This window comes from Salvelinus alpinus, chromosome 7 (assembly GCF_045679555.1).
Source record: "Salvelinus alpinus chromosome 7, SLU_Salpinus.1, whole genome shotgun sequence".
Lineage (NCBI taxonomy): Eukaryota > Metazoa > Chordata > Actinopteri > Salmoniformes > Salmonidae > Salvelinus > Salvelinus alpinus.
Window position 1 is genome coordinate 33,048,612 of NC_092092.1, and position 18,516 is coordinate 33,067,127.

Here is an 18,516-nt window from a genome sequence, read left to right on the forward strand (position 1 = left end):
ACAGCCTCTTGTTGAGGTTCATACCCAGTAAATGTCAACAAGAAATGTGTATTGTCTCTATGAAGAAAGTTTGAAAAGAAAGACACACACAGCCTTACTATACCACAAATTACATCTACAACAACAATGCATTATATTTGCATTGACACACAGTGTGCCAATGATCTATAACCTTGCAGTGCAGATATATGGCACCCAATTACCCATTCCTCTCTCTTCTCTCAGAGAGAGAGAGAGAGAGAGAGAGAGAGAGAGAGAGAGAGAGAGAGAGAGAGAGAGAGAGAGAGAGAGAGAGAGACCAAATATATCCCTGGCTATGATGAAGAATAGGTAGAAGCATTATGTTTGTGGTTTTCGTCCCTTTGATGTCTTCAGTGGTGCAGTTACCCATGACACTACTTTTATGGGTAATAACACAAGCAATTTTCTCTTTGCGTTCCCTCGGCCTCAAAACCACTATCACTATTTACCTTGGCTTTGTCAAAATATTGAAGGGATTGGTTGATTTCCTTTTGAGTTCCCCCTAAATGCACATGATAGCATAGTTGACTGGCAAAACGCAGCACTTCAAAACTTCAAACGAGACTCAGGAGATAAAAGAAATGCAAAACACCTCTCAAGTTCCTCTGCTTCCATAATTTTAAGAATCTCTCTACACCAGGTTGTATCTCAAGCTACACTTGATTGAAAAAACTACTGTTTTTTATTTTAATGTAGTGTACTGTAAACAATACCAAAACCATATAAACTCAGCAAAAAAAGAAACGTCCCTTTTCAGGACCCTGTCTTTCAAATATAATTCGTAAAGATCCAAATAACTTCACAGATCTTCATTGTAAAGGGTTTAAACACTGTTTCCCATGCTTGTTCAATGAACTATAAACAATTAATGAACATGCACCTGTGGAAGGGTCGTTTAAGACACTAACAGCTTACAGACGGTAGGCAATTAAGGTCACAGTTATGAAAACTTATGACACTAAAGAGGCCTCTCTACTGTCTCTGAAAAACACCAAAAGAAAGATGCCCAGGGTCTATGTTCATCTGTGTGAACGTGCCTTAGGCATGCTGCAAGGAGGCATGAGGACTGCAGATGTGGCCAGGGCAATAAATTGCAATGTCTGTACTGTGAGACGCCAAAGACAGCGCTACAGGGAGAAAGGACGGACAGCTGATCGTCCTCGCAGTGGCAGACCATGTGTAACAACACCTGCACAGGATCGGTACATCCGAACATCACACCTGCGGGACAGGTACAGGATGGCAACAACAACTGCCCGAGTTACACCAGGAACGCACAATCCCTCCATCAGTGCTCAGACTGTCCGCAATAGGCTGAGAGAGGCTGGACTGAGGGCTTGTAGGCCTGTTGTAAGGCAGGTCCTCACCAGACATCACAGGCAACAACGGCGCCTGTGGGCACAAACCAACTGTCGCTGGACCAGACAAGACAGGCAAAAAGTGCTCTTCACTGACGAGTTGTGGTTTTGTCTCACCAGGGGTGATGATCGGATTCACGTTCATCGTCGAAGGAATGGGCGTTACACTGAGGCCTGTACTCTGGAACGGGATCGATTTGGAGGTGGAGGGTTCGTCATGGTCTGGGGCGATGTGTCACAGCATCATCGGACTGAGCTTGTTGTCATTGCAGGCATTCTCAACTCTGTTCGTTACAGGAAAGACATCCTCCTTCCTTATGTGGTACCCTTCCTGCAGGCTCATCCTGACATGACCCTCCAGCATGGCAATGCCACCAGCCATACTGCTCATTCTGTGCGTGATTTCCTGCAAGACAGGAATGTCAGTGTTCTGCCACGGCCAGCGAAGAGCCCGGATCTCAATCCGTGAGTGAGGGCTAGGGCCATTCCCCACAGAAATGTCCGGGAACTTGCAGGTGCCTTGGTGGAAGAGTGGGGTAACATCTCACAGCAAGAACTGGCAAATCTGGTGCAGTCCATGAGGAGGAGATGCACTGCAGTACTTAATGCAGCTGGTGTCCACACCAGATACTGACTGTTACTTTTGATTTTGAGCCCCCCCTTTTGTTCAGGGACACATTGTTCAATTTCTGTTAGTCACATGTCTGTGGAACTTGTTCAGTTTATGTCTCAGTTGTTGAATCTTGTTATGTTAAGTTTTCTGAAAATAAACGCAGTTGACAGTGAGAGGACGTTTCTTTTTTTGCTGAGTTTAGCAAATGGTTGAGGAAACATAAGTCAAATAACAATATGTAAACGTACCCTTATGTATTGATTTGGGTATGCTCTGAAGTTAATCTCTGGAGTTAACCTTTAAAGTCTAGACTTTGTTTACATCACATACATAATGCATGATCTGATGTTTCAGTTAACCCCTTTATTCAGTAGAACATGCCAGTGACTTCTGTGGATACCATACAATTATGACTCATCATTTTCAACACACTTGAAGTTGCCGCCACTATTTTGAACTCATTTCTGTATTACCTAACATCCTCCAAAAACCGATGTACGGCTCCTTATAAATATTGATTAATCGTGCGTGCACATCTCCACCTTCCTTCGTGTGCATAGCCTATATGGTGCCTGTCACAGTCCACCCTCCATGATTTGTAAACAAACCAAAAAGTCAGGGTCAGGGTAGCTTCGCTACAGAGCTCAGTACAGCTATTGTACGACAAGGCGAAGGACCAACCAGTCTCTTCCTCCTTTTTATGCAACGGAATTGAATGAAGTATGCAAGCATGACTGTATGTCGATTTGGATAAAAGCATCTGCTAAATGGCATATATTATATTATTCAGCTGTTTTTATGATAACTGTCACGACTTCTGCCAAAGTCGATGCCTCTCCTTGTTCGGGCGGTGTTCGGCGGTCAACGTCGCCGGTATTCTAGCCATCGCTGATCCATTTTTAATTTTCCATTTGTATTGTCTTGTTTTCCCACACACCTGGTTTCATTTCCCTCATTATGTGTTGTATATTTAGCCCTCTGTTTCCCCCATGTCTTTGTGCGTGATTGTTTATTGTTAGGTCGGTACGTTTCCGGCTGGTTAATTCCCGGGTGCTGTTTTACCCGTGTTTAGTGGCAACCGTTATTTTGTTTGCACATTGGGTTTGTTACTTTGTGCTATTGCCTTTATTAAAGTGCGTTGTTCACTTATCTCTGCTCTCCTGCGCCTGACTTCATGCACCAGCTACACCCACCGCCTGACAATAAGGTAATTATCTGAAGAGTAAAGGTTAGGTTAGTTAGGAGCTACTGTACTTGAAATGTAGCTATTTAACTACACAACAGCTGGAACTACCAAGCTGAATGTTTACAAGTAATCCCACTAGCTGGCTACCAAAATAACAGTTGGCCCTAAAGCTTTTTGTAGGGAGCCAAGGTAAGCAACTGTATCAGTGATGTACACTAGCTAGAATGTCGACAAATATATTTATAGCTAGCTACAAATATAACTGCAGTACACTGTAGTATAACTGTAGTTAGAGTGCAGTATAACAGCAGTATGTGTTACAGGTCCCAGTTTTGGGACTGGTGCAGCAGATAATAGTTCATGTAACACAGGATAAATGATGAAACAGGTGAAAGTGGCTTCTCTTTCAAAGGTTCTCTTTTATTCAACATTCACTGTAGTGCAAATTGTCTTTTTCTGTCTTTTCATTGTATTTCAGTGTTTTTAAAATGTTTCTTTAGAGTGTATTTAATAATCTGTCTCATAAATCCCTGACATCATTTCATAAACATATCAAAAATACATCAGTTTACGCATCAAAAATATTAAATTCCAATCCAATTCACATCCTAAAAAAATCTTTACATTTATACACAACACATTTACTCTTAACTTGAATTCATCTGTTTAGGTTATAACTCTTCTACTTGGCTGGTTACTGTTTGTAATGATTTGTCTGCTGGGCTATGTTCTCAAATAATCGTAAGGTATGCTTTCGCCGGAAAGCATTTTTTAAATCTGACACCGTGGTTGGATTCACAATAAGTTAATCTTTAAACCTATGTAAAATATGTTTTGTTTTCTGAATTTTTATAATGAGTATTTCTGTATTTGCGCCCTGCAGTTTCACTGGCTGTTGAAGAGGTGGGACGCTACCGTCTCACGTACCCTAGAGAAGTTAACCAACAAGGCAGTTTTAAGAAAAAAAAGAAAGGTAAAAAAAGAAAGAAAAGTAACAAATAATTAAAGAGCAGCAGTAAAATAACAATAGCGAGGCTATATACAGGGGATACCGGTACAGAGTCAATGTGCGGGGGCACCGGTTAGTTGAGGTAATATGTACATGTAAGTAGAGTTATTAAAGTGATAATAACAGAGAGTAGCAGCAGGGTAAAAGGGGGGGGGGTTAATGCAAATAGTCTGAGTAGCCATTTGATTAGATGTTCAGGAGTCTTATGGCTCAGAGAGTATTATAACCTCTGTAGTGCATTGCGGTCGGAGGCCGAGCAGTTGCCATACCAGGCAGTGATGCAACCCATCAGGATGCCCTCGATGGTACAGCTGTAGAACCTTTTTGAGGATCTGAGGACCCGTGCCAAATCTTTTCAGTCTCCTGAGGGTTTTGTCATGCTCTCTTCACGACTGTCTTGGTGTGCTTGTACCATGTTAGTTGGTTGGTGAGGTGGACGCCAAGGAACTTGAAGCTCTCAACTTGCTCCACTACAGCCCCGTCGATGAGAATGGGGGCGTGCTCAGTCCTCCTTTTCCTGTAGTCCACAGTCATCTCCTTTGTCTTGATCACATTGAGGGAGAGGTTGATGTCCTGGCACCACACAGCACATTTAACATGCTGGTAGACATTAGGTAAAACGGATTTAAGTTTCCCTGCATTAAGGTCCCCGGCCACTCTGGATGAGCCTTTTCCAGTTTGCTTATGGCCGTATACAGCTCATTGAGTGCGGTCTTAGTGCCAGCATTTGTGGTGGTAAATAGACAGCTACGAAGAAAACTCTTGGTACATAGTGTGGTCTTCAGCTTATCATGAGATACTCTACCTCAGGGATGCAAAACCTCGAGACTTCCTTAGACATTGTGCACCAGCTGTTGTTTACAAATATACATAGACCGCCACCCCTTGTCTTACCAGAGGCTGCTGTTCTATCCTGCCGATACCTGCCAGCTGTATGTTATTCATGTCGGCAATCAGCCACGACTTGGTGAAACATGAGATATTAGTTTTTCATGTCCCGTTGGTAGGATATACATGCTTGTAGTTCGTCAAATTTATTATCCAGTGATTGTACGTTGGCCAATAGTACCCATGGCAAAGGCAGATTAGCCACTCATCGCCGAATCCTCACTCTGATCTCCTTCCGCGATACCTCAGTCTCTTTCTCCCGCAAATGACACGAATGAGGGTATATTCGGGTGTCTGGAGTGAATCCCTCTCGTCTGAATCGTTAAAGAAAAATGATTCATCCAGTTCAAGTAATCGCTGTTCTGATTTCCAGAAGCTCTTTACGGTAATAAGAGACGGTAGCAGCAACATTCTAATAAATATAAGTTACAATGTAAAAAACAAACAAAATAGCACGGTTGGTTAAAAGCCCATAAAACGGCAGCCATCTCCTCCGGCATCATCTTACCTCTGCTGCAGAGGATAAGTTAATTAGAGTTAACTGCACCTCAGATTGCAGCCCAAGTAAATGCTTCACAGAGTTCAAGTAACAGACACATCTCAACATCAACTGTCCAGAGGAGACTGCGTAAATCAGGCCTTCATGGTCAAATTTCTGCAAAGAAACCACTACTAAAGGATACCAATAAGAAGAAGCGACTTGCTTGGGCCAAGAAACATGAGCAATAGACATTAGACCGGTGGAAATCTGTCCTTTGGTCTAATAAGTCCAAATTTTAGATTTTTGGTTCCAACCGCTGTGTCTCTGTAAGACGCAGAGTAGGTGAATGGATGATCTCCGCATGCGTGGTTCCCACCGTGAAACATGGAGGAGGAGGTGTGGTGCTTTGCTGGTGACACTGTCTGTGATGTATTTAGAATTCGAGGCACGCTTAACCAGCATGGCTACCACAGCATTCTGCAGCGATACGCCATCCCATCTGGTTTGCGCTTAGTGGGACTGTCATGTGTTTTTCAACAGGACATTGACCCAACACACCTCCAGGCTGTGTAAGGGCTATTTGACCAAGATGGAGAGTGATGTAGTGCTGCATAAGATGAATTGGCCTCCACAATCAACCGACCTCAACCCAATTGAGATGGTTTGGGATGAGTTGGACTGCAGAGTGAAGGAAAAACAGCCAACAAGTGCGCAGTGTATGTGGGAACTCCTTCAAGACTGTTGGAAAAACATTCCAGGTGAAGCTGGTTGAGATAATGCCAAGAGTGTTGAAAGCTGTCATCAAGAAAAAGGGTGGCTACTTTGAAGAATCTGAAATATAACATATATTTAGATATGTTTAACACTTTTTGGGTTACTACATGATTTCATGTGTTATTTCATAGTTTTGATGTCTTCACTATTATTTTACAATTTAGAAACTAGTAAAAATAAAGAAAAACCCTTGGTTGGTGTTTCCAAACTTTTGACTCGTACAGTATATTTATCATTCCAGGCCTGTACTTAATGTTAAACCGGAAATCTGACAGGTCTCCAACGCAGCGGTGGCCAACAGCATTAAACTTTGCGGTGCTTATGACATAGGTTAGGGAGTTGTTATATGTATAAATGGCAAAGTGCGTAGAATAGGTAGTCCCTAAACTTTTCACACACTGCCCATTTTAGAGCAAGGAACTCAAGCTTTCCACTGTGCAAATTGTAGTTCCTCATAGCTGGTGTCAATGTTCTTAATCCATATCTGATGACTCTCGACTTCCCATCCTGTTGCTGATAAAGGACGGCTCCGAGGCCCTTCTCTGAAGCGTCGGTATGCAGTACGTGTGGTAGGTCAACGTTAGGGTATGCCAACACAGGTGGTTTCACAAGCATGTCAACGAGTTGTTCAAGTGCGCTCTGTGTTCGCCTGTCCAGTCCACAGGCGTCCTGGAGGACAGCTGGGGGCATTTGGTCTTTTCTTTGCGTGGTTGTACTTGTCGCTTTCCAGATTTTACTTGGAGCAGCTCATAGTGGCTTGGCGATTCGAGAAAATTCCTAGACGTATGATCTGTAGTAGCTGAGGAAACCAAGGATCCTCCTGACGTCGCCCACTGTCTGTGGTGTCTTGGTTTTCAGGGACAGCACCTCTTCCAGGTCCTTAGGGTCAATCCTCACCCCTTCGGCCGACACGAGGTGCCCCACGTACCGGACCTCCCAGCGGAAGAGTTCGCACTTCTCTTGCTAGAATTTCACTCCAAGATGTTGGAGAGCCTTGAGGACTTTGTGGATTCCGTCCACATGCATAGCAAAGAACATCGTCCAGGTATGGTATGAAACATTCGTCCCTGAGGGAGCTCAGCATCTCCTCCATTCTCCTCTGCAATACTGTGGGTGTGTTGGAGAGTCCAAACGGAATTCTCACCTATTCATAGAGTCCCCAGGGGGTGATGATGGCGGTGAGATGTCAGGAACCCTCTACTGTGAAACCTTGATAGTAGGCTTTACCCTGGTCTAAGATGCTGAACCAGGAGTAGCCACCAAGGGTCAGGTATTGGATTCTGGGAAATGGGTGCCTGTCAGGTACCGTCTTCTGGTTTAACAGGTGGTAGTCAGAACAGAGGTGCAACGTTCCATCCTTTTTACGGACGCACACAACAGGAGCGGAGTAAGGAGACTTTCACTATCAACCCCTTCATCAGGAGATCCACCCCTTCATCAGGAGATCCTTTTCACACGTACCAACAAACAGGTGTGATCATTCTATAGTGGTCCCTGTTGCGTAAGATCAAACCGGTATGATTAGAACGTTTGATTAGAATGCTTATTTAGAACATCCATTTTCGATTGACGCAACAATCAGCATTTGAGCTGGCAACACTTTTTTCACAGAAAAATTTTGCACAAAGTTATTTCCAGAATGTGACCAGTTTATTTTTGGATGCAATGTTCAGACATTCACAGAAGTAGCTACAGCATAACACAATCATCCAAACCGGAAAAATGTAGGCTACATTTATCCTTGCGCTAACTGAGGAAAGATTGACGTAACGCAAGTGGTCATATGTTTATAACTCTTGGCTGACAGAAACTACAATATGAATTAGCTAATAGCAATAACTATTTATAATTAATCATATCACGTGTGAGCTCCAGAATGTTTGTTTTTTCGCATCAACCAAAGATAATAGAGGAGACAAGATGAGTTTGGTCTGTTAATTGTATGCATGTTGAAGGGGGTGTGTCGCCTATGATCATGGACTTCCCTTCATTCACTTCCGGTTACCCAAAAGATGAGCGAACCATTCCTTCACCGCATGATAACATCTTTGGTCTGATAGATTACGTGACACCCAGAATGCATTGTATATTGCCAACAAACATGGCACCACACGTAGCTGGCAAATAGCTTAGCTCAGTATAATCAGTACAACCTTCAAAAAAGTATTTTACACACATCATCGGTGTCTATTACAATATATGCAATAATCGGAAGGCATTATTTGTCACCAGTACTTGTGAATAAAACACACATACATACATACATACATACATACATACATACATACATACATACATACATACATACATACATACATACATACATACATACATACAGTATGCGCCTACAGTAGAAACGATATACAGAAAATAAGGAACTTACTGTGATAGGAACGCACACATGTCCAAAGTTATTATTTGTGAGGAAAACAACAAGGAAGTTAAAGCGATCGCCAGCAGGAAAATGTTCCAATTCTTGCAAGACTGTGCAAATATATACATACTTGATCTGCACAAACTTGAATGACGTGCGGGGGGCTCTCCTCGAAGAGAGAAGTTTATCTGCTCAGTAAAGCCTCAAACATAAATTGTCCGCAACGCTGAATGTGAATTAATGAGGAGGCGGAACACACCTCAATTCAAACTGTTGTTAGAAAATACAACTAGTTAGAAAATCATTTGAAGTAGACAAGTTGAAACAGCCTATAGATAACTAGCAGGCAGCGCGTGTTAACTTTCCTGTAGCGTAATAATCACATTTTGGAACAGTGAGTGCATTCTGACATCACGTGCATAAAACAACTAACGCTGGGGCGACCGTTAGAGATATTTGGAACTCATGTGTGAAAAGGTTAACTTCTTTGAACAATGGCTTCGGGACTGACGAGTACGCTTTCTGCACAGGAATGTCATCTTTGAGGTTGAGTGACATTTGCAGACGTGGAATACACCGAAGGTCATTGCTGTCTCGAGCAAATGCTGCTGATTCTTCATATAACATCTTCTTGGCTGTCTCTTGCTGCCTCTCATCTAGGTGACTGATGTCAACTGGCGGGTGCCACAGTTGGTGGGGTGGTAATGCTGTTGACCTTCACATTGAACTCTGATTTGCTGGATGAGTCTGTTTCAACCACCTTCTGAATGTGCTGAACACTGCCCAGAAATGTATTTTGTAGCAGGATGATGTTGTGTTTTGTGTTGTTGCCTACCGGCACTGCTACATATGGCCTCCTTGGGTCCTAGATTTCTAGCAAGCCTTCAGCCATATCCAGTTGCTGTAGCATACTGTTTTCATCTGGCTCAAACAACACCGGGGCTTCGGATTGGTCCATACTAGGCGGAACTCTACAATTAACCCAAGCTACCTAGCCAGCGGCGATGACTACGTCCTGTTGGCCACCTCTCAGGTGTCCTTGCTGCACATTGGGTTTTATGGTCTAGGTACAGCTCACAATGGTCTTTGGTTTGTCAATTGGGACAGAGATGGCCCCACAGAGTAGGATAATGAGGGTAGGTATGAGTCTCTCTGGTTGCCCTTGGACCAGTTCTTCAAGTATGCTGAAACCAAGCATTGGCCTCTCCAGTGGTAGACTACTCACTAGAAAAGGGATGTTGATTGACAGGCAACCAAACCAATGAAAGGGATGAGGTCTCCATTTACTGCATACACCTCCAGCTCTTCATCATCGTTAATGATTTCAATGAGTGGTCTGATATCAATATCAGGTAGGTATTTGTCTTTCCAAATACAATATATCATGCTGACTTGAGCTCCTGTGTCAAGCAAAGCACTCACTGCTAAGCCAATGAAGATACATTGGGTCAGGGCTTTTCTCCCCATGGGTCTTGCAACATTTTCATTTTTAGCAGCTGGTGGGTCTTGTGAGGGTAAAGTGGAGGTCTTTCGCGGCCTACATATATGTTGTACGCTGACAACTTCTGTTGTGATACAAGGAGGAGTATTGGTATTACTCCATGGCTCTGTTCTTTGGACACTATTAGCGTGGCATGGTTGTCAGGGCCTGGTCAATGGGCATCCCCCTGCAGTGACCGGCTCCAGTTTTCCTAGCGCTTTGGTTTCTTTAGACAGCCCATGCATGGCCCTGTGACCTTCCTCACCGCAAACTACAATTAGATAGACCCTGTTCGACACATTGTGAACAGCCTTAAGGTTTCTCTCTTCTAGGCAGCATTATTTTACTCGTGGAACATCGGCACATATGATCTGATTGCCGTTGCGGTATTGACTGTTTCATTGAATCGATTATGCCGATGAGTGCATCTAGTTTGTATACAGAAACCCATAGTAGCATATAGTAGTATACAGAAACCCAGCCTAAAACCCCAAAAAGCAGCAAGCAATGCAGATGTAGAAGCACGGTGGCTAGGAAAAACTCCCTAGAAAGGCCAGAACCTAGGAAGAAATCTAGAGTGGAACCATGCTCTGAGAAGTGGCCAGTCCTCTTCTGGCTGTGCTGGGTGGAGATTATAACAGTACATGGCCAAGATGTTCAAACGTGCATAGATGACAAGCAGGGTCAAATAATAATAATCACAGTGGTTTTCAAGGGTGCAACAGGTCAGCACCTCACGATTAAATGTCAGTTGGCTTTTCATAGCTGATCATTCAGAGTTAGATACAGCAGGTGCGGAAGAGAGAGAGAGTCGAAAACAGCAGGTCCGGGACAAGGTAACACGTCCGGTGAACAGGTCAGGGTTCCATAGCCACAGGCAGAACAGTTGAAACTGGAGCAGAAGCACGACCATGTGGACTGGGGACAGCAAGGAGTCATCAGGCTAGTTAGTCCTGAGGCATGGTCCTAGGGCTCAGGTCCTCTGAGAAAAGAGAGAAAGAGAGATAGAGAAAGAGAGAGTTAGATGGAGCATACTTAAATTCACCCAGGACACCGGATAAGACAGGAGAAGTACTCCAGATATAACAGACTGACCCTAGCCCCCGACACATAAACTATTGCAGCATAAATACTGGAGGCTGAGACAGGAGGGGTAGGGAGATACTGTGGCCCCGTCCAACGATACCTCCGGACAGGGCCAAACAGGCAAGATATAACCCCACCCACTTTGCCAAAGCACAGCCACCACACCACTAGAGGGATATCCTCAACCACCAACTCACCATCCTGAGACAAGGCCGAGTATAGCCCACAAAGATCTCCGCCACGGCACAACCCAAGGGGGGGCGCCAACCCAGACAGGAAGATCACGTCAATGACTCAACCCACTCAAGTGACGCACCCCTCCCAGGGACGGTATGAAAGAGCACCAGTAAGCCAGTGACTCAGCCCCTGTAATAGGGTTAGAGGCAGAGAATCCCAGTGGAGAGAGGGGAACCGGCCAGGCAGAGACAGCAAGGGAGGTTCGTCGCTCCAGTGCCTTTCCGTTCACCTTCACACCCCTGGGCCAGACTAAACTCAATCATAGGACCTACTGATGAGATGAGTCTTCAATAAAGACATAAAGGTCGAGACCACGTCTGCATCTCTCACATGGATAGGCAGACCATTCCATAAAAATTGAGCTCTATAGGAGAAAGCCCTGCCTCTAGCTGTTTGCTTAGAAATTCTAGGGACAATAAGGAGGCCTGCATCTTGTACGTGTAGGTATGTACGGCAGTACCAAATCGGAAAGATAGGTAGGAACAAGCAAATATAATGCTTTGTAGGTTAGCAGTAAAACCTTGAAATCAGCCCTAGCCTTAACAGGAAGCCAGTTAGAGGCTAGCACTTGAGTAATATGATAATATTTTTGGGTTCTAGTCAAAATTCTAGCAGCCGTGTTTAGCACAAACTGAGGTTAATTTAGTGCTTTATCCGGGTAGCCGGAAAGTAGTACATTGCAGTAGTCTAATCTAGAAGTGACAAAAGCATGGATAAATTGTTCTACATTTTTGGACAGAAAGTTTCTGATTTTCGCAATGTTACGTAGATGGAAAAAAGCTGTCATTGAAACAGTCTTGATATGTTCGTCAAAAGAGAGATCAGGGTCCAGAGTAACACTGAGGTCCTTCACAGTTTTATTTGAGACAACTGTACAACCATCAAGATTAATTGTCAGATCCAACAGAAGATCTCTTTGTTTCTTGGGACTTAGAACAAACATCTCTGTTTTGTCCGAGTTTTAAAGTAAAACATTTTTCGCCATCCACTTCCTTATGTCTGAAACACAGGCTTCCAGGGAGGGCAATTTTGGGGCTTCACCATGTTTCATGGAAATGTACAGCTGTGTATCGTCCTCATAGCAGTGAAAGATAACATAATGTTTTCGAATGACATCACCGAGAAGTAAAATATATAGTGACAACAATTGTGGTCCTAAAACGGAACCTTGAGGAACACCGACATTTACAGTTGATTTGTCAGAGGACAAACCATCCACAGAGACAAACTGATATCTTTCCAACAGATAAGATCTAAACGAGGCCAGAACTTGTCCGTGTAGACCAATTTGGGTTTCCAATCTCTCCAAAAGAATGTGGTGATCGATGGTATCTAAAGCAGCACTAAGGTCTAGGAGCACGAGGACAAATGCAGAGCCTTGGTCTGACGCCATTAAAAGGTAATTTACCACCTTCACGAGTGCAGTCTTAGTGCTATGATGGGGTCTAAAACCAAACTGAAGCGTTTCGTATACATTGTTTGTCTTCAGGAAGGCAGTGAGTTTTTGCACAACAGCTTTTTCAATTTTCTTTGAGGGGAATAGGAGATTCAATATAGGCCAATCTTTTTTTGTATTTTCTGGATCAAGGTTTGGCTTTTTCAAGGGAGGCTTTATTACTGCCACTTTTATTGAGTTTGGTACACATCCGGTGGATAGGGAGGCGTTTATTATGTTCAACATAGGAGGGCCAAGCACAGGAAACAGCTCTTTCAGTAATTTAGTTGGAATAGTGTCCAGTATGCAGCTTGAAGGTTTAGAGGCCATGACTAGTTTCATCAATTTGTCAAGAGATATAGTATTAAAAAACTTGAGTGTCTCCCTTGATTCTAGGTCCGTCCTGACAGTGTTGTGCAGACTCAGGACAACTGAGCTTTGGAGAAATATGCAGATTTAAAGAGGAGTCCGTAATTTGCTTTTTAATGATCATGATCTTTTCGTCAAAGAAGTTCCTGAATTTATTACTGCCGAAGTGAAAGCCATCCTCTCTTGGGGAATGCTGCTTTTTAGTTAGCTTTGCGACAGTATCAAAAATGCATTTTGGATGATCGAGCAGCAGTGAGGGCTCTTCGATACTCCAATTTGCTGGAAGCTTGCTTCAGGGCTTGGGTATTTTCTGTATACCAGGGAGCTAGTTTCTTATGAGAAATGTTTTTTGTGTTTAGGGGTGCGACTGCATCTATGGTTAGTTCCTCAGTTAGATGGTCAACCGATTTTTGTACTCAGGCATCCTTGGGTAGATGGAGGGAGTCTGGAAGGGCATCTAGGAATCTTTGGGTTGTCCGAGAATTTATAGCATGTCTTTTGATGATCCTTGGTTGGGGTCTAAGCAGATTATTGGTTGTGATTGCAAACGTATTAAAATGGTGGTCCGATAGTCATAGTCCAGAATTATGTGGAAAAACATGAAGATCCACAATATTTATTCCACGGGACAAAACTAGGTCCAGAGTATGACTGTGTGTGGCAGTGAGTAGGTCCGGAGACATGTCGGACAAAACCCACTGTGTCGATGATGACTCAGAAAGCCTTTTGGAGTGGGTCTGTGGACTTTTCCATGTGAATATTAAAGTCACCAAAAATGTGAATATTATCTGCCATTACTAAGGTCCGATTGGAATTCAGGGAACTCAGTGAGGAAGGCTGTATACGGCCCAGGAGGCCTGTAAACAGTAGCTATAAAAGTGCTTGAGTAGGCTGCATAGATTTCATGACTTGAAGCTCAAAAGATGACAATGCGGTCTTTTTTAGTTTTTGTAAATTGAAATTTGCTATCGTAAATGTTAGCAATACCTCCACCTTTGTGGGATGCGCGGGGGATATGGTCACTAGTATAACCAGGAGGAGAGGTCTCATTTAAGCCATGTTTCAGTCAGGCCAATCACATCAAGATTATGATCAGTGATTAGTTCATTGACTATAACTGCCTTGGAAGTGAGGGATCGAACATTAAGTAGCCCTATTTTGAGATGTGAGATATCACAATCTCTTTCAATAATGACAGTAATGGAGGAGGTCTTCATTCCAGTGAGATTGCTGAAGCGAACACCGCCATGTTTAATTTTGCCCAACCTACATCGAGGCACAGTCTCAATGGGGATAGCTGAGCTGACTACACTGATTGTGCTAGTGGCAGACTCCACTAAAGCTAGCAGGCTGGCTAACAGCTGCCTGGCCACCATATCTCATTGTGGAGCTAGAGGAGTTAGAGCGTTGTCTATGTTCATAGATAAGAGGAGAGCACCCCTCCAGCTAGGATGGATGGAGTCCGTCACTCCACAGCAGGCCAGGACTCCATCCTAGCACACATTAGCTCCTGGAATAGTTCATTACTGTTCTTTTCTCTTAAGTGGGCCAGGAGGAACCCCTTGAGCTCCGCTAGTGTCATTTCCTCTTTATTCATCAACATGTCTTTGAAATGTCCTGGTTTTAATATTTTCAGCCCTCCTCTGACAATTTCCTAATCACTGAAGTCTTCTTTGACTCCTTCCTCTATCTGCTTGCACACGCTGTTGTAGGTGATGTCTGATGTGTAGTCACCAATTTGACCCCCCTGTATTTTGAATTCCCTACGGTGGAGATAGGAGAAGTCTCTTAAGGAGATTACCTTCTCGTGTTTTGGGTGTGTCGCCAACCCAGACTGCAGGCTTGTGCATGGCGTGTCACTGTATTGTGTTGTAGAGGACGGTGTGGACACAGGCTGTGAGGTAGGTAAGGTAACGTGTTGGAGAAGTCTCTTGCCAAGCTCCTCATAGCTTGCGAGCACTCTATGTAAATCAGTATTTGGTGTCGTTTTGACTGTGCTAGCTGTGACTGTATGAGCTATGTCAGTAGGTTGAGTAGCATCAGCTGGACTAGCTGTGACTGTATGAGCTATTTCAGTAGGAGGAGGGATTATTAATGTGTCGCACGGCTCAATATTATCACTTGGGTCAAACAGTGGTGTTCCATTATGAGTCTGTATAACAGCATCAACATTATCTTTCAAAACCAACAATTCAACCATACACCCATCCTCTGACTCAAGTAATGACTTACTGTGCATAAAGGTGCCGATGTACTCAAAGCAACCTTAATGATCACCGTCTTCGAGCTCTAACATTGTTCTTTGTCTTCCACTTCCTCCGTGATATTGGCAATTTAAAAAAAGTTTATTTGCTGATAGGTTGAGCAGGCTCTTCCTGATGTCCCACACCAGGCTTTTCCTCCCACTCTACAACATTGTAACTTCTTCCTATTCCTCACGAACGGTCAACACAGTCCAGAATCAAGAATCAGTCTCTGCTCACACCAGTCTGTCCGTGACATGGATTTCAGCCGCAGCTCCGTCTTGGTCCCAGATGTTATCTATCACTGGATAAGCTCCCGACCAACAGGTGGCGTCAATCCCGGACGAGTCCCCAAAAATCTGAAAATAGTTCTCGTAACACAGGACAAATGATCAAATAGGAAAACGTGGCATCTCTTTCAAAGGGTCTCTCAATTATTTTATTCAACATTCTCTCAAGTGCAAATCGTCGTTTTCTGTCCTTTCATTGTATTTCAATGTGCGCCGCCCTACGGTACTCCCAATCACAGCTGGATGTGATACAGCCTGGATTTGAACCAGGGACTGTAGTGAAGCCTATTAGCATTAAAATGCCATGCCCCACTCAGGAGCCCAAATTATACAATTACTATGTTGTTCAAAACCATTACGTTCACATTAACAGGCAAGTTACAAAACTATATTGTGGTATTCAGTGTATTTTTGCACTTTACTGACCTGTAACACAGGATAAAGGCTATTGGGGGCGGCAGGTAGCCTAGTGTTTAGAGCATTGGGCCAGTAACCCGAAAGGTTGGTGAATTGAATCTCTGAGCAGACAAGATTAAAATGTGTCGTTTTGCCCCCGAACAAGGCAGTTAACCCACTGTTCCCGGTAGGTCGTCATTGTAAATAAGAATTTATTCTTAACTGACTTGCCTAATTAAATAAAGGTTACATTTGATAAATAAATTATGAAGAGGAGAATGTGGCTTCCCTTTCAAAGGTTCTCTCAATTATGAGAACACACAGGTGCAGGATCGCAAATAGTCCCATTGCGAAGTGAACACGTATCACTGCCCCCTACTGGTCAACAGTAGTATAAACGCATTGCAATGGCGAAACCTTGGAGTACTGACATTTGAGTAAAAGCATTATTCCCCAGTACATAAACACAAATTACACAATTATGACAGTCGACTGCAGTTTCAAAACTGCTATCTTTTTTTGTAAAGGCTAATACAATAGCCCAACTTCTTGACCATTGTTTTGATAAGGATGTCACTTGGTCAAGTCATAAATCATACTCTGTAACAAAAGCATTGCCTATCAATAAACTCCTTACAATGTATACATATCATGTATGTTTATAGTATGTTCCCTATTATTTACTTTCTATTATAAAACTTCATCCAGATATTACACTGTTGATGTGAATTGAGTACAAAATTAATAGTTTGCTTGCAGTCTCCAAATAACACCAGTGTTCCTTTAACATAATGTGTGTACTGTAATATAGGTTATAGTCAAGCAAGGAGGAAGTGGCGGCTTGTTAGAGGACAGACATGGTTCTAATTTCAGTGGTGGTCATGAGGTCCCTCATAATAATTGAAAAGTAAATGTGGCCACACTCAAACATATTGTAACATTGGGAACCCTCAGTAGTCAATGTGTGATAGGACCCTTAGCGCAGGAGTAGACTATAATGAACATGTAGGATGTCTGTACATTGTAATCATTTATGCTCCATTCCACTATTTGCTCAGCTTGTAATTGTAGTTGGTTATGAAAACATTATCAGAACAGACATTAAATGATAAACAGAACAATACATGGGACCATTCTGTGATTTTCTTCATTCACGTCCTCACTTTATGTCAACATTTAAATATTGCTGCTTGATCAACCTCTGTCATTGGTCTGCATCACACAGCCCAGGAGTCCTCAGTCCTGTAAGACACATGAAACACATACTGTACTGTAGGTAGGTTGGTTGGTGAATTGCCATTATGTCTGTTATGGATCCGGTCCTTACGTTACCATTTTGCTGTTCTCAGTTTAGCCCAGAGATCTGAGAATCAGGCGGAGATTCTCTCTTCTGTATACAGTCAAGACAGTGCTGTTGGGGCCCTACTCACTGTCTACATCAACACCCGGGTCAAGCCACCCGTGATTGTCCATAGGTTGTTGTAGTCCTGACTCTACTCTACTTCACCTAGGTGGTGGAGGGATTTTAGCAGTGTTGGACAATCATGGACGGTGACCTAATTTGCATTTTTTTGGAGAGCGAGAATCCTCTCTTTCTCCGTTTTCTGGGCATGTGTGAGCTTTGATGTTGTTTACAGTGACAAAGGCCTACCTTTACAATAATCTACTCAAATGAATGTGTACACTGCATTTTTATGGACAATCTTCAGTGAGGCTGAATTGTTATTGTCTGTTGACACCAGAAACACAGAGACAAAGGTGGAGTTTGTGCACAGTCACACTGTCTGTCTATCATGGATACGTTCTATGAACTTGACAACGACATACAATGGCATACTCAAACATTCTCTGTGGAGAGGAAGGTGTCTGCCTGGCCATGGTTTCACTTCTGTGGTCATGCAGAGTAGGGCCGGGACGATACCAGTATTGCAATATTTTTTTCCCATGCCAAAAATGAAAACACGAAGCAGATCAAACTCTTTGGTCCTCTAAAAACTTGCTGTATGTAAAATATTGTGTGCTACAGCTTGGAAAATAAATACGTGACTATGGATGACAACATCATGATGTTTGTTTCCAACATTAGGGCTGTTTTCCTAAATAAGTTAAATCCGCTTCGCGTTTTCTTTCCTTGGCACGATACTAACGTGCATCGTGATACTGGTATCATCCCGAGCCTAATGCAGAGCAGAGGGGGGCTGGGATGGGTACCCTAAGAGAAAATCGCATATAGGCAACTACAATATTAGATCTCACATTTGGTGCCTGTTGGACAT